We start from the raw sequence: 22,803 nt of genomic DNA on the forward strand, positions 1-22,803 counted from the left end.
CCTATGGATGTATTTTTTATCAGCATGAATTAGATTGAGCAATATAAGCCAGTGGTGTAAAGTACTTATGTAGTACCTTATGTAGTATTTTTTACTTAAGTATTTTTTTTTTGTGTCTGTACTTTACTATTTATATTTTTGACAACTTTGACTTTTACTTCACTACATTCCTAAAGAAAATGATGTACTTTTTACTCCATACATTTCCCTGACACCCAAAAGTACTCATTACATTTTGAATGCTTAGCAGCACAGGGAAATGGTCCAATTCAGACTTGTCAAGAGAACATCCCTGGTCATCCCTACTGCCTCTGATCTGGTGGACTCACTAAAGACAAATGCTTTATTTGTAAATTATGTGTTGGAGTGTGGCCTTGACTATACATAAATAAATAAAAAACAAGAAAATTGTGCCGTCTGGTTGGCTTGATATAAGGAATAAGAAATTATTTATATTTTTACTTTTGATACTTAAGTATATTTAAAACCAAATACTTTTAGACTTTTACTCAAGTAGTATTTTACTGGGTGACTTTCACTTTTACTTGAGTCATTTTCTATTAAGGTATCTTTACTTTTACTCAAATATGACAATTGAGTACTTTTTCCACCACTGATAGAAGCCCCACTTTTATTCCATAGGCTGGGATCCGCACTATGCAGATGTGCACGAGCGCATTTCTTCACTGGCTGTCCACTGGTTTCAAAAACAATGATTGATAGGCAGTCTAAACTTCTTGAATTCAACCATTATTGGGTTCAAATACACATTTAGATTTGTGAACAGCCATCCACAACAACCACAATCCGTAAGGCGCAAATAGCTAAATGAGAGAGCAGCAGTGTGATTCACATCAACGCGCTATGTAGATATCAACAATAAATGATATCCGTATCGCCGTAGACTACAGCACTGCTGTCATCCTTACCTCCAAGCGTTTATTCAAGTTGGATAATCTTTGGATGCCGACAGCAGTCGCACCAATAGAAGACATAGCTTGGACTGTAGCCTACAAAAGGCTATTGCTGCTCTTTTCCCGCGATCCATCAAACACATTTGGTGTGTCATCATAGTAGTCTCTTAGTTGTGGCCAGACTCGCTCAAGTGGAACCACCTTGAATTTGAGATTGTTTTTGATGCTGATTTGAATTTCATTGAGAAAACAGTGTCAAATGTTTTTTTTCGTAAACATATTTTCTGAATTTAAAAGTAATCCTCGAAGTAATCTAGTTTTTTCAAAAGTATCTGTAATCTGATTACAATATTTTTGCTGGTAATGTAACGGAATACAGTTACCGTTTTTGTAATCTCTTACATGTAACATATTACATGTAATCCGTTACTCCCCAACCCTAAATATGGTTTGAAAAGACCTACAACTACTGAGCAATTTGGGAAGATTTGTTTTTCCAGGAGTGGTTTTCTCTTTGAAGATACAAGGGAGCTTGAGCATCTGTATAATCGTCGGCAAGGAAACGAGACGCTCCACCGCCCACTAACATTTAACGGCAAAGGAAAATCTGGCGCAGGAAAGCATGCATACCTCTCACGTCAATCATGATTAGTTCGTCAAATAGTGAGAAACTGTTACACACTTTCCCCCGGATTGAAGTAACGCTATATAGTGACACAAGTTTGAAGTTTAGTGACAAGGAACTGGGAGAAGTGTGTTACAGTCGAGGATAGCCAGACAGTTCTGAAAGGTGTCTTTGAAAAGCAAAGTATTGTTTTTTACTCTACCATCGACTGGTGCTCCCCGAGGTAAGGCCGGCAGGTTACTTAGTAACTTTAGTACTTGAATGTGTTATTAGTGCTGTAAACACATGATTGTTTTGGGTCACTGAGCAAGGAGACATTTTATACAGTGGAACATTGTCATGGCTACTGCCTGTAATTTCTAACTCTTATAAATCAATCTTTAGGCCTTACCTGCTTCTAAAAAAAAAATAATGGTATGTTCTCAAGAAGAGAGCTGTGTCCATCATTGCTGAAAACTGCAGGAAACGTCCTTTTGGCTCGGCTCCCAGCCTCTTCTTCCACATCTGTCATTCACTGTTGAACAGGTAATCAAGTGTTTTTTTACCCAGTCACCAATCCATATTACAATCAGTCAGTCCACTAAATAATTCGGACCTGAATTATGTTAAATAATTAAACAACTAGCATGAAATAAGGTTAGACCTATATTGATAGATTAAAGGGAATATTTGTCGCTGCTTGTTTATACCAAAGACCAATAAACATCAAGAGAGATTTTGCCTTCTCTATTTGGTCAAGGTGACAAAATATCCACATGTAGTCATCGTATTAAGATGTAGTCAATGACTACAGTACATGCGTGTTTATCCCGAAGACCATAGACATGAACAGATAGAGAAGGTCTACTTTTACTAATCTAGTTTGTCAAGGTGTGTGTGCGCCACTACTGTCCAACGAGAAGAACCATCAGATGTGGCCGCATTTGATGTCACAAGACGTGGTTGGCCATTCAGAGAACACGAGGAACAAGGTGTCTGTCCATGGTTAGGGGACAGTTCTTTGGAAAAACGGTCCTCCCCATCCCAACCGCTACAGCCAGGATAGAGGGCTCTCAGAGGAACATCAAAAGGTTCTCTGGGAAAATGGTCCTCCCCATCCCAACTGCTACAGCCAGGATAGAGGGCTCTCAGAGGAACATCAGAAGGTTCTCTGGGAAAATGGTCCTCCCCATCCCAACCGCTACAGCCAGGATAGAGGGCTCTCAGAGGAACATCAGAAGGTTCTCTGGGAAAATGGTCCTCCTCATCCCAACCGCTACAGCCAGGATAGAGGGCTCTCAGAGGAACATCAAAAGGTTCTCTGGGAAAATGGTCCTCCCCATCCCAACTGCTACAGCCAGGATAGAGGGCTCTCAGAGGAACATCAGAAGGTTCTCTGGGAAAATGGTCCTCCCCATCCCAACCGCTACAGCCAGGATAGAGGGCTCTCAGAGGAACATCAGAACATAAGACACACTCCAAGTGGTCATAATACGGGCTACATCCCAAATGGCACCCTATTCCCTAATAGCTCACTGGTCCAAAGTAGTGCACTATATATGGAAAAACGTGGTGCCATTTGGGGCAGCTGCTGCATTACTACAGTATTCAATGTCTTTGAGTGATTTTAGGGCATTTATCTTCTGAATCAGGAGTGATAGCCATGACCGGACAGTGGTCCATGCCATTGAGTCTATGGTGATCAGCTGGACCCATCTGGTCCAGAAGATTTTGAAGGAGGATTCTGCTGAGCTGCTTATGATGGGTCTGAACCCAGAGACCAGTGCTGAGCTGCTTATGAAGGGTCTGAACCCAGAGCCCAGTGCTGAGCTGCTTCTGATGGGTCTGAACCCAGAGCCCAGTGCTGAGCTGCTTCTGATGGGTCTGAACCCAGAGCCCAGTGCTGAGCTGCATCTGATGGGTCTGAACCCAGAGCCCAGTGCTGAGCTGCATCTGATGGGTCTGAACCCAGAGCCCAGTGCTGAGCTGCTTCTGATGGGTCTGAACCCAGAGCCTAGTGCTGAGCTGCTTCTGATGGGTCTGAACCCAGGGCCTAGTGCTGAGCTGCTTCTGAAGGGTTTGAACCCAGAATCCAGGGCCCAGTGCTGAGCTTAACTTCTGGACCTCCAGTAAATACCATATACTCAGCATATCCCAGCAGGTACAGTGTCCCTCATATGTGATGCCATATTTCAACATCTGCTCTCTGGACTTCTTTGTGGAGAACATGGAGTGTAACCGGTGTGAAATGGCTAGCTAGTTAGCGGGGTGCACGCTAATAGCGGTTCAATTGGTGACGTCACTTGCTCTGAGACCTTGAAGTAGTTGTTACCCTTGCTCTGCAAGGGCTGTGGCTTTTGCTTCAAGGGTGTCAGTTGTTGATGTGTGCAGAGGGTCCCTGGTCCGGGGCAAGGAGAGGGACGGAAGCAAAACTGTTACACAAGCAGTCTCACAATGTGAAAGTTTGACTACACTTTAGGACATTGTAAAACTACAGAGACTAGGGTTGCAAAATTCCAGTAACTTTATTCAAAATTCCCTGTTTTGTCAGTAATCCGTTTTGGATGATTCCCTGATTTCCTGTTTATTCTGGGAATTTTCAACAGAGATTTCTGGAAAACCAGGGAATATGGGGAGATCTACAAGAATGTTGCAACCCTAAAAGACATTTTAAAAGATTGCAATACTGAAATTTGTCACTAAATTAGGTGATTTCTAATTGTTTCTGCTTGATTTTCCAGATTGATTACTATGAAGCTGGTGGACTTTAGAGTGTTTGGGGGATGGTTCAGAGTAGATATCAAGTCATTCAAGATTAGTCTTCTGAACATCATTAAGAAGTGGAGCTGGATGTTCAAGGAACATCATGACATACGTCACTGACAGGTGAACGTCTTTTCATTAATCAGGCAGAATTCAATGTGTGCTCCTTCCAAGTGTGTGTTGGGTTCAGCAGCAGAATCATTTACATCATAACAGCAAACCAAAAAAAACTACATTGTTTATTGGTGGATTTCTGATCAGGAGAAAACATTGTTTATTGGTAGAGCTATGATCAGGAGAAAAACATTGTTTATTGGTGGCGCTATGATCAGGAGAAAAACTTTGTTTAGTGGTGGCGCTATGATCAGGAGAAAAACATTGTTTATTGGTGGAGCTATGATCAGGAGAAAAACGTTGTTCATTGGTGGAGCTATGATCAGGAGAAAAACGTTGTTTATTGGTGGAGCTATGATCAGGAGAAAAACATTGTTTATTGGTGGAGCTATGATCAGGAGAAAAACATTGTTTATTGGTGGAGCTATGGTCAGGAGAAAAACATTGTTTATTGGTAGAGCTATGGTCAGGAGAAAACACCAGAGCTGTGGAAGCCCTCTCCTCTCACTCTAGGATAAACCATAAGAGAACACCAGAGCTCTGGAAGCCCTTCCTCTCTCTCTAGGATAATACCATAATATAACCCCAGAGCTGTGGAAGCCCTCTCCTCTCTCTCTAGGATAACACCATAATATAACCCCAGAGCTGTGGAAGCCCTCTCCTCTCTCTCTAGGATAATACCATAATATAACCCCAGAGCTGTGGAAGCCCTCTCCTCTCTCTCTAGGATAATACCATAATATAACACCAGAGCTGTGGAAGCCCTCTCCTCTCTCTCTAGGATAACACCATAATATAACCCCAGAGCTGTGGAAGCCCTCTCCTCTCTCTCTAGGATAACACCATAATATAACACCAGAGCTGTGGAAGCCCTCTCCTCTCTCTCTAGGATAATACCATAATATAACCCCAGAGCTGTGGAAGCCCTCTCCTCTCTCTCTAGGATAACACCATAATATAACACCAGAGCTGTGGAAGCCCTCTCCTCTCTCTCTAGGATAACACCATAATATAACACCAGAGCTGTGGAAGCCCTCTCCTCTCTCTCTAGGATAACACCATAATATAACACCAGAGCTGTGGAAGCCCTCTCCTCTCTCTCTAGGATAACACCATAATATAACACCAGAGCTGTGGAAGCCCTCTCCTCTCTCTCTAGGATAACACCATAATATAACCCCAGAGCTGTGGAAGCCCTCTCCTCTCTCTCTAGGATAACACCATAATATAACACCAGAGCTGTGGAAGCCCTCTCCTCTCTCTCTAGGATAACACCATAATATAACCCCAGAGCTGTGGAAGCCCTCTCCTCTCTCTCTAGGATAACACCATAATATAACCCCAGAGCTGTGGAAGCCCTCTCCTCTCTCTCTAGGATAACACCATAATATAACACCAGAGCTGTGGAAGCCCTCTCCTCTCTCTCTAGGATAACACCATAATATAACCCCAGAGCTGTGGAAGCCCTCTCCTCTCTCTCTAGGATAACACCATAATATAACCCCAGAGCTGTGGAAGCCCTCTCCTCTCTCTCTAGGATAACACCATAATATAACCCCAGAGCTGTGGAAGCCCTCTCCTCTCTCTCTAGGATAACACCATAATATAACCCCAGAGCTGTGGAAGCCCTCTCCTCTCTCTCTAGGATAATACCATAATATAACCCCAGAGCTGTGGAAGCCCTCTCCTCTCTCTCTAGGATAACACCATAATATAACACCAGAGCTGTGGAAGCCCTCTCCTCTCTCTCTAGGATAACACCATAATATAACACCAGAGCTGTGGAAGCCCTCTCCTCTCTCTCTAGGATAACACCATAATATAACCCCAGAGCTGTGGAAGCCCTCTCCTCTCTCTCTAGGATAACACCATAATATAACACCAGAGCTGTGGAAGCCCTCTCCTCTCTCTCTAGGATAACACCATAATATAACCCCAGAGCTGTGGAAGCCCTCTCCTCTCTCTCTAGGATAACACCATAATATAACACCAGAGCTGTGGAAGCCCTCTCCTCTCTCTCTAGGATAACACCATAATATAACCCCAGAGCTGTGGAAGCCCTCTCCTCTCTCTCTAGGATAACACCATAATATAACACCAGAGCTGTGGAAGCCCTCTCCTCTCTCTCTAGGATAACACCATAATATAACCCCAGAGCTGTGGAAGCCCTCTCCTCTCTCTCTAGGATAAACCATAATATAACCCAGAGCTGTGGAAGCCCTCTCCTCTCTCTCTAGGATAACACCATAATATAACACCAGAGCTGTGGAAGCCCTCTCCTCTCTCTCTAGGATAACACCATAATATAACCCCAGAGCTGTGGAAGCCCTCTCCTCTCTCTCTAGGATAACACCATAATATAACCCCAGAGCTGTGGAAGCCCTCTCCTCTCTCTCTAGGATAATACCATAATATAACCCCAGAGCTGTGGAAGCCCTCTCCTCTCTCTCTAGGATAATACCATAATATAACCCCAGAGCTGTGGAAGCCCTCTCCTCTCTCTCTAGGATAATACCATAATATAACCCCAGAGCTGTGGAAGCCCTCTCCTCTCTCTCTAGGATAACACCAGTGTGTTGCTGGTACCTTCAACACGGTCCTATTAAGGCTCCCCATCCCCATTCATTCACTTGTGTATATTTATCTATGCAGTGCAGTGTGGAGGTCTGGACAATGACCAAGTGGAGGGAGATAAACATGGACCAGATGGGCGCAGAGCTCAGGAGGTTTGTCAAGGTGACAGCATCTACCTACCCAACGCATCACACACACACACACACACACACACACACACACACACACACACACACACACACACACACACACACACACACACACACACACACACACACACACACACACATCACCCTCCCCATCTCTTCTGCAGTATATTCTGTCATTATGCCCTATGTGTTAGCAAACAACTAGATGCCTTAGTGTTGAACTTATCAGTTAGACGTCATCACTATCTACCCTCTGTTTGTGTAGGACATCTATGAACTGTACAAAGAGGCCCGTGTGAGGGACGTGTATCGTGGGTTAGATCTCTGTGTAGAACCTGTTGACGTCAATGTGGTCTGTCAGCGAGCTGCAGAACCAGGCCATACAGCAACGCCACAGGGCTCAACTCGTCATCACCACCAAGGTGACGGAGGGAACTAGCACTGATCTGACAAGAGGTTCAATAAATAGACATGTGTCCCAAATGGCACCCTATTTCCAATCACTTAATAGTGCACTACTTTTGATTCGGGCCTATAGGGGCTAGGTCAAAAGTAGTGCACTATAAATGGAAAAGCGTGCAATTTGGGACATAGACTCGGATAGATCCATGCATCCCAATAGATCAATCCATTCATAAAACATGCTGTAGAAATGATGGCTGGATGAATGACATTTCTATGGGGAATTTCTTCTTTTTCTGGGGTGCTTTGTCCTTGACCATTTTCCCTCCATGCATTACATGTCCGGCTAGTGGTGTGGCTCTTTTTAAATGTTTGAACATTTTGGCCATTTAACAGACGCTCTTGTCCAGAGTGACTTCCAGTCAGTGCATTCCAATGAGGTCTTGTTGTCATGGGTGTGAAAATGGAGAAGCATGACTTGATAATGAGGATAATGTTACTGATAGGAGGCGTGATGATAAATGTAGCTCTACCTTCCTGTCTGTGAAGGGGGACTTCACCATGATAGACAGCATCACCCTTGGAAGACCTGATGGCACTGCAGCTTCATCTGTTTGAAGAGGAAGTTCGTAACATAGTGGATCAGGCAGTCAAGGAGATGGCCATTGAGAAGGTCTTGCGTTTAGGAATTCTCCATCTATTTACTGCACTGTGATACAGTAGGAGTTTTATAACAGACACGATTCAAATGTTTTGTCACTGGCAAATGTGGTGCAGTCCATGAGGAGGAGATGCAATGCAGTACTTAATGCAGCTGGTGGCCACACCAGATACAGACTGTTACTTTTGATTTTGACCCCCCCTTTGTTCAGGGACACATTATTTCATTTCTGTTAGTCACATGTCTGTGGAACTTGTTCAGTTTATGTCTTAGTTGTGGAATCTTATGTTCATACAAATATTTACAGATGTTAAGTTTGCTGAAAATAAACGCAGTTGACAGTGAGGACGTTTCTTTTTTTGCTGAGTTCATTACACCATTAGAAAAAAATATTTTAACGTTTCACCCTTTTGTTAATTGTTGCTCAAAATTAACCCAATTATTCAGATACATGGAACATCTTAAACAGTATCATCCACAATAGGGCAAAACTAAATTCAACTAATGAGCTAAATAAAAAAAACTGAAAAATAATTAGGAAAAAATTTGATAAAGTAAGATCCCAAACAAATATTACAACCTATATTACAGAACTGCTCCTCCTGCTTCTCTCTTTTGATGCTTATTTTGTGGGTGGACACATCAAAGTGTACCTCCTATTTTTAAAGGTGACAAAGCGGTCAATAACACTATTGTGGCTTAGTGGCCCAAGCACTTCACCCTCAATGGACATGGCTGCAAGACTTGCAAGCCTTTTCTGACCCATTGTCTTACGCAACCAGGAGTGCAGCCGGCGCAGTGCACTAAAGGACCTTTCACAGGAGCAGCTGCTCACTGGAATTGTGAGGACAACCTGAATGATTTCCTTCAGAGAAGGAAACATATCATCATCCAGGAGGATATACACAGCAAGCATATCTTTGGGAGGACGTCCAGCCTCTCTTTTCCGGGCAAGAAAGTTTCTGGCCACCAACATCTCTTCTGTCTTAACATCAATACTGTAGTGCTTGGCAAACTCAGTTAAGCATGATGTATCTAGGAAGTTGTTTTGAGTTGGGGCTGCATACCTTTGAGCAGACCTGCATCTACAGTCGAATCGCTGGTCAAGCTCACAAACCATCCTGTCCAAGCAGGGGAGCAACAACTCTGTTTTCATTGTTTGGGAACATGACAGTTCTGTACCTAAACCCAAGGAGGTCTCCACCACAAAATCTCCCATTTTCCTTTGTTTGTGCTTTCTTGCTGCATCTGCCTCTGGAATATTGTGAATTTCAGAGTGCTTTGGTTCTGTCATAAAGTTCTGTGGCAAAAGCATCTGTGCGTTTGCCTATCAGTGTGTCACATACAGCTTGTTTGCCAAAACAAGCTTCTGCCAGGTCTACAGTCTCTTTCTGGAGGAACTTGTGTAGTCCCTCAGTTATAGAAAGAAGGGACTGAAACATCAGTAGCAAATACACGGTGGAGAACTTATGAAGCTTTGCTCTCAGACCAACAGCCACGGGGGACCCAATGGCAGATAGACAATCAGCAATAGCAGTTAGTGTCTAGGACTGCATTTATGGAGCGCAGCTGGCATGCCCAGCGAGTGTTTGAGAGCTGTACAAGTTCAGCTGATGCTATTCCAAGTTGGGACTGAGCTTCTTTGAACTTGTGGTGGTTAACTAGAGATGTACTGAAAAACGAATACACATTCTCCAAGAAACTGGAACTCAGCAGCCTCCGGAATAGCCCTGCAAGTATGACACAACACCAAATTAAGCTCATGAGCATAGCAATGTACATACTTTGCCTCCGGATGTAGCACTCTGAAATGTGCTTGCACATCTCCTTTGGACCCACTCATGACAGCTGCACCATCATAGGTCTGTGCAATGCACTTTAGGCCTGCTACCCCTCATTTGGAGCTGCTGTTGCAACTCATTTGCTATCGATTGGGCATCAAATGACTTGATTTCTGCTATTGCTAGTAAACACTTAACTGTCTTTTAAAAAGCAGGTGAAAAGGTCATTCAAATAACCAAATTCAACCTAGCTAATTTCCGATTTATACAAAATTGTTTGACTACAGAGGTAGCAAAACTGTACTTCAAATCTACGATACTCCCCCACTTAACATACTGCTTGACTAGTTGTGCTCAAGCCTGCTGTACAACATTAAAACCCATTCAGTCTGTCTACAAACAGGCTCTCAAAGTGCTTGATAGGAAGCCCAATAGCCATCATCACCGTTACATCCTCAGAAAGCATGAGCTCCTGAGTTGGGAAAATCTTGTGCAATACACCGACGCATGTCTTGTATTCAAGATCCTAAATGGCCTGGCTCCCCCTCCACTCAGTACTTTTGTTAAACAGAAAACCCAAACATATGGCAGCAGATCCACAAGGTCTGCCATGAGAGGTGACTGTATAGTTCCCTTAAGGAAAAGCACCTTTAGTCAATCTGCTTTCTCTGTGAGAGCTTCCCATGTCTGGAATACACTGCCATCAGACACACATACCTGCACCACCTATCACACTTTCACAAAATGCATGAAGACATGGCTAAAGGTCGATCAGATTTGTGAACATAATCCCTAGCTGTGTATTGCCACTTTCCATGTTGTCTGTAGTTTGTGAGGTGTGGAAACACTTTGTTGCTTTTATGGATTTTGTCTTGTTGCTTTTTGTGCTGTGTTGCTCTGTCTGTATGCTATGTCTAGCTTGTCCTATGTTGCTCTGCGTGTGCTCACTGCTCAATGATTGTCTGCATTATAATAGTTTTTAATAACCTGCCCAGGGACTGCGGTTGAAATTAGCCGGCTGGCTAAAACCAGCACTTTTACTGAAACGTTGATTAATGTGCACTGTCCCTGTAAAAATAAACTCAAACTGTCCCCTCTGTCACATACCTAACACACAGAGCCAACTGTTCAGACTGCCCATCCCTGGTCTCATCCGCCATAATGGCATACATTCCAGACTGACATTCAGAGACTATGGTGCCCGTAATCTCTTGAGCACAGCATTCGATTATGTCATTCTGAGATTCTGGAGAGAGAGATGTCACATTTGATTAAGTATTATACCTTTGCAGAAAAGGGTCAAACTCCTTCAAAAGCTCCATACATTCAAGAAAGTTCCCTCTATTTGTGCTTTCACTAGATTCATCATTGGCACGTTAAGAGAGTCCCTGTCTTCCTAACATTGAGGTGACCGCAACAATTCTCCTCAGATACTCCCTTCTCTCTGCAATATCACTAGCATGGGCAGATGTTAAAATCTGAGCAATGTTCCCATGATTGCTAGTTGCCTGGTAGCTTTGCCATGCCTCAACACTGTCTCTGTGTGTTTGTGCCATCTTATGTTTACCAAAGATAAACAAAGCTTTTTTTCCAGTTTTTGCAGCCATTACTAACAAAAAAATCAAATATAATGTTTTTGACAAAAACTCTACATGGAAAGCAGAAAGCTGTGTTTTTGTGGACAGAGTACTCTTCCCAATTGTTTTCTCAAACCAGCAGTGCTGAAATGCCCTTTTCTGTGTACCAAAACTTTTGTGTGGGTAGCTATTCAGCTTCACTTGTCTGGGCACAGTGTCTTTGTCACCTAAATCGCTCTCATTTCTGGAAAGAGTTGCTGCAGTGGCTTGATTACTTTCTTTCTCTGGATCTGTTTGTTGTCCCTCCCTCTCTGGATCGGTTCCTCTGGATATGTTCCTCTGGATATGTACCGCTGTTCCTCACACTCTGGATCTGTTCTGCTGTTCCTCCCTCTCTGGATCTGTTGCTCTCACTCTGGATCTGTTCCTCCCTCTCTGGATCTGTTCCGCTGTTGCTCTCACTCTGGATCTGTTCCGCTGTTCCTCTCACTCTGGATCTGTTCCTCTCACTCTGGATCTGTTCCGCTGTTGCTCTCACTCTGGATCTGTTCCGCTGTTCCTCTCACTCTGGATCTGTTCCTCTCACTCTGGATCTGTTCTGCTGTTGCTCTCACTCTGGATCTGTTCCGCTGTTGCTCTCACTCTGGATCTGTTCCTCTCACTCTGGATCTGTTCCTCTCACTCTGGATCTGTTCCGCTGTTGCTCTCACTCTGGATCTGTTCCGCTGTTGCTCTCACTCTGGATCTGTTCCTCTCACTCTGGATCTGTTCTGCTGTTGCTCTCACTCTGGATCTGTTCCGCTGTTGCTCTCACTCTGGATCTGTTCCGCTGTTGCTCTCACTCTGGATCTGTTCCGCTGTTCCTCACTCTGGATCTGTTCTGCTGTTCCTCTCACTCTGGATCTATTCCACTGGATCTGTTCCTCTCACTCTGGATCTGTTCCGCTGTTCCTCTCACTCTGGATCTGTTCCGCTGTTCCTCTCACTCTGGATCTGTTTGTTGTCCCTCTTTGCGCATGCTTGCTCTCTCTCATTTATAAAGTTAGTATGTTGATCTCTGCCTTGCACAGAAGCCTTTCTTTCTGCATGACCCTTTAAGATATCCTGAACATCATTCATTTGCCTAACAAAAGCTGTCAGATTGCTGTACAAATTTAACTGAAAACTTAAAACATCTACTCGCTTTTTTTTTAATCACTAACCTTAATCAGACATGCTCCCTCAGCCCTGTCAGCTTCTTTCCCTCATTCTTGTCTGCTGTGTTTTGACATGTATTGTTATTAAACACATATTTACAATAACTCAAGGCTTAATAGGTGATTAATCAGTTTTAATTTGTTTGTTTGAATTGGTAAAATCTTCATTTCTCACCGGATTGGCCTTCGGCAGAGCTGCTGGCACTGCCTCTCGAAGAATTTCCGTATATCCATCTAACGTTAGTCGTTAGCTAGTTTACAGTTGAGAAATTGAGGATAATACAATGACATTGTGATCAACACTATGTCACCTTTTCTACACATGAGCTACTGATAATTGTGTTGCAATTGCCTACTGAATGAAAGCAATTGAGTATGAAAAGATATGTGCATGTTACGTCATGTCTCATTTATAGCCAGGAACAGATAGCAAAACTACATTAAATACAACGTTCACTAGATATCATCACCACATACCTTATGTCTAATTTAAAAGACACCGTTAACATTACCGTTAGCTAGCTAGAAACATCTGTTACACTGTAATTTACAGGCAGCCTCACTTAAAAACGTATTGGTTAACAAATCTTTCATTATGACCAAAGTCTATAGTAGTGAATACTTCTGTTCTAACTTAACACAAATTCACATCGTAGCCTATCTGCAAGAATCAGTCCTGTCAGAGCTGTTTCCTGTCCGTTTACTGTTAGCTAGCAGTCTCAAGCCACAGAGGTAGCTAACGTTAACCAACATGTTAGCTGAATGTACACCAGATAGCGGTAAATTGCCGCTTAGACTGCCCATTGTGACTCGCTTGTAGGCGTGCTGGCAGCATATTCGATTGTTCGTTAAGAATTCAGCAGAGCAAGTTTGTATGAAGGCCTGGTTATTAAATGGGTACATAGTTCAATAGTAATATCCACTAAAACGCTCTGGTGACAAACAAACTTTGCTGCCATGTTTCCAATTGTACACATGGCTGGGAGAACCTATTCAAGTAAGTAAATACATTTTGAAAATGTAAAACAATTATGCATTACTATATACAGTGCAGGCTAACTCAAATGAGCTGCTAAATGAGCTAGCTAGCCAATTTCACATACTGTATAGATAGCTAGCTAAGTGAATGAAATATCACCATCTGCCTAACTTCATATTAGCTAGCTATATTGATGTATTTATCACTGTAAAAAACAAACTCCAAAAGCATTTGTAAGTAGCTAGCTAACAGCCATGGAGGAGGGTGAAAGGATAGCAGCCCCAACTGTCAGTGAGAGAGGAGGCTATTCTGGATAGGGCAGGTATGTTTGTGTAGTTCCTGTCCCTAGAAGTGAGGACGGAGATAATAGTAACATAATATTCAGTGTGGTGTAATTTGACTAGAATGAAGTCTGTTTCTTGTGAGGTTTTCTGTCCTCAGTTAAAGAGAGCTATGAAAGCCTATCTACATATGAAGAGCAGTGGTTCTCAGTCCTGGTCCTGGGGACTCAAAGGGGTGCACATTTTAGTTTTTGCCATAGCACTGCACAAGTGATCAACTCATCATCAAGCTTCAAGTGGTATTTATCTATTAATTTGTGATGCTATCCTTGATATGATCCTGTTATTGTCACATGTTACACATGCACGTATCTGTACCCATGCATCTATTAATCCAATGTTATGATTTGTTATCAGGGATATTATACTTTAGTCATCCACATATTCCTACAGATACCTTGTAACTGGAGATTCTTTCCAAATGATTGCCTACAGTTACTGTGCAAGGTTGGGTGACCAGGGCCATCTGGGACTGCCTCCTGGAGTAATTCAGGTGTGTGAAGGCTACCTGTGTCCTGCATAACTTCCTGAGGATAGACACGAGGACCAGGAGGGGATCTGCAGCTCGCCGCCGTGTGCCAGAGGAGAAGTCTGCTGTTTTGCAGGATGTTTCAAAAATGGGGTCCAACAACGCAGCAAGAGAGGCAATCCGTGTGCGGGAGATTTGCACCTCCTACTTCTTTGACGAGGGTGCTGTTCCCTGGCAACACCATAGACTACACTATGCACAACCAAAGGCTCTTTTAAGAGCCATCCACATTGCAATAAGAGTATTCTTTCATTTACTGAGCTATGTCAACTGTAGTTATTAATTTCCCAGTTTCTCTCCCTTTGATTTCTACTTCTCAGGTGAGGGTGCTGTTTAGGTAAGGATGTGAAGTCTGTACAAAAACAAAACAGGCTATTTTAAATGACCCATATTGAAAAAAATGTAGAACAATTACACCCTATAACCCACACACTCATGTATCAATCTGATTGATGGATTGTGTTGTGCAGTAAGCAGGCTCAGGTGTATAACTGTGGCTCCTTCCACCTTCAAAGAATAGGCAAGAGGGCCAACCATGGAGAATAGTAAGACACTTCATTATTTCTATAACTACGCTATATTGTTTGTTCATTCATGTTTTTCAGCATAAAGTACTCTGCAGACACTTTCCCTTTCTTTTACACCTCTCTCCTGCCTCCTTTCTTCCTCTGTTTTTAGAATGGACAACAGATGTGCATTGAAGTACAGATTGAACTTGTATTTATAATGCTTGTATTTATAACACTTGGATAATTAACTTCTTTCAATAAAGCGTTTCACATTCTCTACTGGTTGAAATTAAGTCTCATTTAATGAAGTAATACACCTATCCTGTTATGAGATCAATGCAGATGAAGGGCATTAGATATTGAGATGAACTGGTTTTAGAGTATTTAGATGCATAGGAAGAGCAGGGTACTGTTTTTTTTCTGTTTTTTTTCTGTATATTTGAATTACAATTCAGCCTTTAACTAGTTAAATCCTGTTACTAGTCTATTAGTTACAATGTGTAACCATTGATGTCCCAGGACCAGGATTGGTAAACACTGCTGAAGTGTAATACATACACAGCATCGCCACATAACAGACACAGCATCATACAAAGACTGGAATGTGATACTCCTGGTATTGGATATGACTGAAAAATAATCTCAAAGACATTCATACCTGAACTGCACTTTTATTTGCCAAGGTAGAGTACATGACCTGTGAATATATTAAAATGTACAGGCTACAATGTGGGGATCTCATGCATGGTAATAACTACATGTATATACAACTTGCATCCTTGGCACAAAGTTATATTATATTATATTCTACTCAATCCATAGGCTTCATTAATGTCATTCAGGCTGTTTTGAAGTTGATACAGCTGGTTATGATAGCAGAGGTTCATAGCTAGGTTCTGAACTAATATGTATACCAAATGATTGGGCCCATACACAGATCGGCTAGATGGCTAGCTACACATCCATAGGCATACAGATATTTTTATCCTCCACTTCACAATAAGCAAGAACATAACTAGCAACGCGCTTTCATCCATCTGCATTGCATGGCAAATATCAGCAAGGCAAGCTTACAAAATTGAACATTCAATTTGCAGTAAATGCTTCAGCTAGCTAGATTCTTTACATCCACTGTTTCACAAGACGACAGCTTGGTTTGCTGGTTGTTTCAGGAGTCCCTAAAACATGAAACAACCAGAATTACAATTTAATACTGGTGTCACAACACCCATAAAGCTAGCCAGCTAGCTTGCTAAATCGCGATTTTCGTAAATTAACTTTATGATAAAAAAAAATATGCATAATCGTTTGTCTCTACATTAACTAACATATTCCTGTCAATTGTACATTTTTTGTATGATTCGTTATGACGCTGTAATCACTTACATTTGCTTCCATTCTAGTATTTTTGTCAGCCATCTTTGCTGAAGAAAGTCTCCAGCCTTGGGTCTCATAGCGTCAAATTGGTAATGGGAACTACTCTATATGATTGGTCATCGCCCAGTGGTCGCCGCTGGTGATTTGCATAAAGGGGGAGAAAAGTTTTTATTTTTTCACCACCTCCCACGCCGCCTTCGCACCGCCCAAAGGTCCCCCGCCCTCTCCGCTTCTCACAGCTTTCCTTCCATTGAAATGAATGGGAAGCGGTGTTTAATCGCGCGGCAACCTGTGCTAGTGTATCATGCCCTTAAATCACTAGCGCTTGCAGTAGCCTCTGCAGCAGCAGCCTCCCCCAGGTCCCAGTGCCCGCTGTAAATTTGCGATGAAACGGTTGATGAAAAATAAAGAAATCACAGAGAAAATACACTGCTCAACAAAAATAAAGGGAACACTAAAATAACACATCCTAGATCTGAATGAATGAAATAATCTTATTAAATACTTTTTTCTTTACATAGTTGAATGTGCTGACAACAAAATCACACAAAAATAATCAATGGAAATCCAATTTATCACCCATGGAGGTCTGGATTTGGAGTCACACTCAAAATTAAAGTGTAAAACCACACTACAGGCTGATCCAACTTTGATGTAATGTCCTTAAAACAAGTCAAAATGAGTCTCAGTAGTGTGTGTGGCCTCCACGTGCCTGTATGACCTCCCTACAACGCCTGGGCATGCTCCTGATGAGGTGGCGGATGGTCTCCTGAGGGATCTCCTCCCAGACCTGGACTAAAGCATCCGCCAACTCCTGGACAGTCTGTGGTGCAACGTGGCGTTGGTGGATGGAGCGAGACATGATGTCCCAGATGTGCTCAATTCGATTCAGGTCTGGGGAACTGGGGAACATAGCATCAATGCCTTCCTCTTGCAGGAACTGCTGACACACTCCAGCCACATGAGGTCTAGCATTGTCTTGCATTAGAAGGAACCCAGGGCCAACCGCACCAGCATATGGTCTCACAAGGGGTCTGAGGATCTCATCTCGGTACCTAATGGCAGTCAGGCTACCTCTGGCGAGCACATGGAGGGCTGTACGGCCCCCCAAAGAAATGCCACCCCACACCATGACTGACCCACCGCCAAACCGGTCATGCTGGAGGATGTTGCAGACAGCAGAACGTTCTCCACGGCGTCTCCAGACTGTCACGTCTGTCACATGTGCTCAGTGTGAACCTGCTTTCATCTGTGAAGAGCACAGGGCGCCAGTGGCGAATTTGCCAATCTTGGTGTTCTCTGGCAAATGCCAAACGTTCTGCACGGTGTTGGGCTGTAAGCACAACCCCCACCTGTGGACGTCGGGCCCTCATACCACCCTCATGGAGTCTGTTTCTGACCGTTTGAGCAGACACATGCACATTTGTGGCCGGCTGGAGGTCATTTTGCAGGGCTCTGGCAGTGCTCCTCCTTGCACAAAGGCGGAGGTAGTGGTCCTGCTGCTGGGTTGTTGCCCTCCTACGGCCTCCTCCACATCTCCTGATGTACTGGCCTGTCTCCTGGTAGCGCCTCCATGCTCTGAACACTACGCTGACAGACACAGCAAACCTTCTTGCCACAGCTCGCATTGATGTGCCATCCTGGATGAGCTGCACTACCTGAGCCACTTGTGTGGGTTGTAGACTCCGTCTCATGTCACCACTAGAGTGAAAGCACCGCCAGCATTCAAAAGTGACCAAAACATCAGCCAGGAAGCATAGGAACTGAGAAGTGGTCTGTGGTCTCCACCTGCAGAACCACTCCTTTATTGGGGGTGTCTTGCTAATTGCCTATAATTTCCACTTGTTGTCTATTCCATTTGCACAACAGCATGTGAAATTTATTGTCAATCAGTGTTGCTTCCTAACTGGACAGTTTGATTTCACAGAAGTGTGATTGACATGGAGTTACATTGTGTTGTTTAAGTGTTCCCTTTATTTTTTTGAGCAGTATATATTGACGGATATATTAATTTATTTAAGGGGGGCTTATGAATATTTTAGGCCTAGCGACGTCCCTGCAATACTCTGTGTAGTTAATAGTCTACAGTACCCTACAATATACAATACTCCGTCTATTTAATAAACTACTGTACCCTACAGTATATAATACTCTGTATATTTAATAAACTACAGTACCCTACAGTACATAATACTCTGTGTATTTAATAACTACAGTACCCTATGGTATACAACACTGTGTATTTAATAAAGTACAGTACCCTACAGTTACAATACTCTTTGTATTTAATAAACTACAGTACCCTACAGTTTCAATACTCTGTGTATTTAATAAACTACTGTACCCTACAGTTACAATACTCTGTATTTAATAAACTACAGTACATTTTACATTTTAGTCATTTAGCAGACGCTCTTATCTAGAGCGACTTACAGTAGTGAATGCATACATTTCATACATTTAATTTCATGCATTTTTTCTTTTTTTGTACTGGCCCCCTGTGGGAATCGAACCCACAACCCTGGCGTTGCACACACCATGCTCTACCAACTGAGCCACAGGGAAGACAGTACACAATACTCTGTCTATTTAATAAACTACAGTACACAATGCTCTGTCTATTTTATAAACTACAGTACCCTACGGTATACAATACTCTGTGTATTTTATCAACTACAGTACCCTATAGTAAACAATACTCCGTACTCAATACTCTGTATTTCTGTCTCTGCAGGAGTTGATGTTGGACAGCGCCAAAACAATTAACCCCATCTGTTTGAGAAACTAGAAGATCTACAGAAAAGGTTCACATGGTCAATCACTTTGAAGATATGTTTTTCGTAGCCTTAATTCGTCAACGAGGACCGCCCCAGGATACAGTGGGTGTTAGACTACCCAGGCCAGGTAGCTCTCACTGGTTCTCAGGTCTGGTGGAGCAACAACGCATGGATGGTGTTTCAGAGGCTGGAGGACAGGTTTGAGTCGGCACTCAAAGACTACAAAAAGAAACAGATGACGTGTGGCTCCATGTAGGATCCTTTTGATTAAGATCCAATATTGTAAACACACAAAAAAAATTGTTAGAGCTCAACAAAGAATGTACAGGTGCATTAACCATTTTTAATGGCTGTCAAACTTGAAATGATAAAAGTTGTAGGCCTCAATCTTCCTCTGCTAGAAGACACAGACCTAGTAGTTATCATACCTTTCCATCCCATTATTACCTCCCAGAGGTATTATATTCTCCATCAGTCTATGCACCTGTAGTGGAGGTGGGGACAGGGACAGGTGGAGGTGTTGAATGCAGCTGTCAGTCAGAAACATGGACACCTGCTCTGTTATCTCCTTTCATTGAGAGCTGCTGAACTGATATGTCTGAGCCCCAAATACCACTCTGTTCACTATGGCTATAGGGCCTCATATGGCTTGGGTAGTAGTGTACATAGGGAAGGATTTGGGACTCAGACGGTGTGTCTGTAGAGCCGTGTTGGGAGGCTGAGGGAGGCACACAGAGAGTTGTTCTATATCAGTGTTGTCACTGTCGTCAGCAGTATGTGGTTAAGGTTAGCACGTCCTTGGCCGTGACGGGCTGTTTGAATAATCTCCGCCTTCTATGTCCCAAATGGCAACCTATTTCCTGTATAGTGCACTACTTTTTACCAGGGCTTCCATAAGGCTCTGGTCTAAAGTAGATCACTATAGGGGATCGTGTGCCATTTGAGAAGCAGCCCCTGCTCCTCTTCAACCTACAGACCCACTGCTGATTAGATCTCCTGACATACTAGACTGGTGATGAATGCAAGCTGCTGTCCCCTGGTGTTTTACACCACATAGGAGACTGCTGAGATTACTTCTCACTGGCTTTCTACTGTTACAAGGATTTTACAATACGCTCTTTGCTCTATGGACACAGATGCACACACACAGTCTTGTACAACTAATCTTGTGGGGACACACAATTCCGTCCCATTCATAACCCTAAACCTAACCTGTACCTTAACCTAACCCTAGCTCCTAACCCTAGCTCCAACCCTAAAACTAACCCTAACACATTCTAACCATAACCCTATACCCCTTAGATATTGTATTTGACCTTGTGGGGACTAACAAAATGTCCCCAGTTGGTAAATTTTTTGTTTGTTTACTTGTGGGGACTTCTGGTTCCCCACAAGTTTAGTTAACACACACACACACACACACACACACACACACACACACACACACCCTTCAAGTCAAACACTGTTGAATGAGGTGTGTTCTTATTTTACCGGTATTCTACTCCAGAGGTAAAATGACCTTCCTTTGTGAAAGCAGTGTACTACCTGATGAAAATGTCAATTTAAACATCTATTAGTTTATCCATTTATTTTGTAGATATATTTTCCTCTACCACCCCTTCCCTAGTAAACTAATGGACAACAATTAGGTTTCTACTTCCAGCTTATACATACATTTTACAGACAGTGTATTTTACACTGTTTGTTTTTAGCTACACTCAACCCCTCCCATCTATCTCTGAAGACCATCCAGTTTTGTCTTTTGCCATATATTTTTCCAATGTGCTTGTTATGAACCCATTTGGCCCTGCAGTCTAGGGGGATGGAAACGAGACCCGTAACATCTCATGTAAATCACCCCAGTGAAAAAGTAACATTGAGAACTAAAAACCACATACAACCTAAATCTACCGTCAAACACTTCAGGTTTATTTTAAACACACGGTAATGGGGTGTGGGAAAAAGGGGCTGAGCTGGACCCAAGGAAAGAAATAATAAATATCCAAACAAACCCCTAAGCTAGTCTAGCCTGCTTTAAGAACAGCTAGCTAACTAACCAAAAATATAGTGGGTTGTCCGCCCAGTTCTAACTAGGGTATTTAGACACTGTTTCCCTACGGGTAATGTAGGCCCATAGGCGACTTAGCTGGTTATCCCCTTTTCCCACCAACAAACAGTCATACACCATAACAATACAATACAATACAATACAATACAATACAATACAATACTCACAGGATAACAGACAAAGTGACATGTAGGTGCAAAAACAAAAGAGAGATCTTCAGAGAGAACTGATTGGGATACTTTTAAACCAAGGGAAAGGGGATGTGATTGGGTAAGGGAAAAGGAGCAGGTGTGTCTTCAGTGGCGACTGACTGGCGACTGATGAGTGACACCTGTGATTAGGGCAGAAGGAGAGAAAACAAATACACACACAGGATACCTGTTTCCGTAACAGTGCTGTTTTTCAAAAGTTCAGAATCTTTCTATTCTCATAGTTTCTAAAGATTGTACTTTTTTTTTTGCTAAGGGTATTATTATATTATTGATCAATTGACTGTGACTTTTCAAATCACCCATCAGTGCTATTTGCAGAGTTATCTCCAGGTAAATGTTGCAATTCTTCAGCCATTCCTGAACCTTCGACCAAAAACAAGCTACATATGGACAGTATCAAAACAAATGATCTAATGATTCTGTCTCTTCGCAGCAAACTTGCAGAGCTGAGATGGTTGTATCCCCCATATACATACATATATAACATTCTATTGTTTCCAAGAATTTTGTATAATAATTTACATTGAAAACCTCAAAGATTTGAATCCAGCTTTGTTTTGTGTATCAGTTCATAAACCATGTGCCATTGAATTGGTACATCGAAAATCTCTTCCCAACTATTTTGCAATCTATATGGCACAGCTGTACATTTTTTGGTCCTTAAATGAAACGGGTATACTTTTTTATTTATCACAATTTTCTTTAGCTAGTTTTGGTCTTTAATGCAGGGCCAACAGACAAGTTCCTTACTTTCTCCACCTTCCACTTACCTCTTCCATTTTTGTGGTAATGCTGCAATTAGTTGTAATTTTGAATAAAGTAGACATTTCCATATATTTTAGCTGTGTCACGTTCTGACCAGTAAAGGGGTTATTTGTTATTGTAGTTTGGTCAGGACGTGGCAGGGGGTGTTTGTTTTATGTGGTTCGGGGTTTGTTGGGTTATGTTATTATGTAAGAGGGGGGTGTTTGTTTAGAGTGTTTCGGGGTTTGTTGGGCTATGTGTTATGTAGAGGGGTGTTTGTTTAGAGTGTTCTGGGGTTTTTGGGTTATGTTCTAGGTTAGTGTATTTCTATGTTAGATCTAGGTTGTTTAGTTCTATGTTTAGTTAATTGGGATTGACCTTCAATTGGAGGCAGCTGTTCCTCATTGCCTCTGATTGAAGGTCCTATGTATGGGGGTGTGTTTGTAATGGGAATTGTGGGTAGTTGTCTCCTGTTTAGTGTCTGAGCCCCTGATAGGACTGTTAGTGGTGGTCGTTTGTTTTGTATATGTGA

General features: G+C 42.6%; 1 long non-coding RNA gene across 1 annotated transcript; it reads right to left on the reverse strand.

The window, feature by feature from the left end:
• Nucleotides 1–15,748: 15,748 nt before the first annotated feature.
• Nucleotides 15,749–16,718, reverse strand: LOC145864297 (uncharacterized). The gene is made up of 2 exons (XR_014382878.1): nt 16,480–16,718; nt 15,749–16,271 (listed from the first exon to the last, which is right to left on the reverse strand). It is a non-coding gene; the product is annotated as an uncharacterized LOC145864297 (long non-coding RNA).
• Nucleotides 16,719–22,803: the final 6,085 nt, after the last annotated feature.

Source organism: Salmo salar, chromosome 02, assembly GCF_965601325.2.
Source record: "Salmo salar chromosome 02, fSalSal1, whole genome shotgun sequence".
Lineage (NCBI taxonomy): Eukaryota > Metazoa > Chordata > Actinopteri > Salmoniformes > Salmonidae > Salmo > Salmo salar.